The 2,015-nt window shown below is 39.5% G+C and overlaps 1 non-coding gene across 1 annotated transcript; it reads left to right on the top strand.

Moving 5' to 3' along the window:
- Nucleotides 1-1,580: 1,580 nt before the first annotated feature.
- On the top strand, nt 1,581-1,744 carry LOC119806134. The gene has a single exon (XR_005284163.1). It is a non-coding gene; the product is annotated as a U1 spliceosomal RNA (small nuclear RNA).
- The last annotated feature ends 271 nt before the right edge of the window (nt 1,745-2,015 follow it).

Here is a 2,015-nt window from a genome sequence, read left to right as displayed (position 1 = left end):
TATGTCACCTTAGTATGGAAGAAAATCAAATGAAGAAGGCCATTCACTCCCTCCCAACACCTATATTTCCAATAAAGACCATAAACTCAGAAAGAGTTCTCTGCTCTGAAGCAGTCTATAAAATCAACTGGCATTATCCATAAGGCCCTTTCAGGAAAGGTATCTAATTTATATGAAGAGAAGGATGACCCTGCCTTAAAGACACAGGGATACAGAGAAAAGATGGACCATGCAGGCCTTGCAAAGCTCCTCTCTGTAAATCAGTATTTCAGTCTGTCTTTGTCTATCCCCACCTCTTCCCAACTGTCACCTTTATCAACTGAAGTAAACACACACAGGCTTGCCCATTCCTTTGGTTATTCTGAAGGCATCCATATCACAAAAACATTAGATATTTTTGTGTGCTTTTCTCTTGAAATGTCTTTTGTGACAGAGATATCAGCCATGAACTTGACGATGAGACAGAAAAATAATTATCTTTCTCCAAATTATTAAATTTCCTCAACATTACACTGAGTGTAGAGTACATTGGAATTACTTTTAACTTCTACAAAAATCTGTTTCTTTTGTGACAATTCAAGAGATAAAATTTTGTTTTAAAGACTGGGTCAAAAATTGGAACTCACATGTATATACAACATCTGAGATTACTATGGTTTGTACTCTGCATCTTCCCTAAAAGCCTGTGCACTATGGCACCAGTTATCTTACTGTGGCACCAGTGAGAGATGCTGGGAGCATTTGGGACGTGAGATCTGGTTGAAGACAGCTAGATTCTAGGTATATGCCCTTAAAGAAGTATTACTGCTATAACTCCTGCTCTCTTTCTAGCCTTCTCCAAGAAATGTACCTCTTTGTTCAACCATAAATCTCCTCCCAAGGTCACTGTCTCAGACAAGATCCAAAAGGGCCAAGAGAACCATGTCTGAAACCGTGAGCCAAAATTGTTCTACTCGAAGCTGATTTCCTGGGTTATGCTACAGTACTCACAGAAAACACTGACTGATGCAAAGCATGGCTTATAACTCAGGCATGTCAGTTCATGAGTGTAGAAGGAACTGCGGGCCATTTCCCGCCGCACGGCTCCAGGCCACCGGCTAGCTTTACCCAAAATAATTACATGGAAACTGTATTCATTTAAACACTGCCTGCCCCATTAGTTCTAGCCTCTTATTGGCTAATTCTCACATTTTGATTAACCCATTTCTTATAACCTGTGTAGCACCACAAGGTGGTGGCTTACCGGGAAAGAGTCAGCATGTCTGAACTGGTGCCTGGCTCCATGGCATCTGTCTCACTGCCTTCTTCCTCCCAGCATTCAGTTCTGTTTATTCCACCTACCTAATTTTCTGTCCTATCAAAGGGCCAAGACAGTTTCTTTATTAATCAATGAAAGTAACACAGAGACAGATAACCCTCCTCCATCACATGAGGGCAACAATTGTGTCATGACCACAGAATATCTAGAGTAAAATTTTGTTCAAGAAATATGAAAAGTCCTTTCCAAATCAAGTGCTCTACTACTCAGTCTCCCTGTCAGTGTTTTGATTGGCAGCATCACATTTAAAAGAGAGTTTCAAATACTTACCTGGCAGGGGAGAGACCATGATCACAAAGATGGTTTTCCCAGGATGTGTCTGATCCATTGTACTCTGGAGGTTCTGCCCTCTGTGATTTCCCCAAATGTTGGAAACTCGACTGCATAATTTGTGGTAGTGGGAGGCTGCATGCATGTTCACCCCTGAGAAAAAATAAATAAATAGATAGATATATAGATAGATAGATAGATAGATAGATAGATAGATAGATAGATAGATAGATAGATAGATAGATAAGACCTTCAAACTGCACAGATGAAAATTAATCTTTTCTGTCTATGGAAAAAATAATTTGAGTTTGTTTTTATTGTTGGCTTCTTAGCTTAGCAGTTATATTGTGCAAGCCTGTTTCAATGACCCTGTAGTCTAACAATGTACATATATTTGCTTTTCAAGTAAAGGGGGAAGGTATTATAA

This window comes from Arvicola amphibius, chromosome 1 (assembly GCF_903992535.2).
Source record: "Arvicola amphibius chromosome 1, mArvAmp1.2, whole genome shotgun sequence".
Lineage (NCBI taxonomy): Eukaryota > Metazoa > Chordata > Mammalia > Rodentia > Cricetidae > Arvicola > Arvicola amphibius.
The sequence above is the reverse complement of the archived record's forward strand: the minus strand, read 5'-3'. Positions and strand labels throughout refer to the sequence as shown.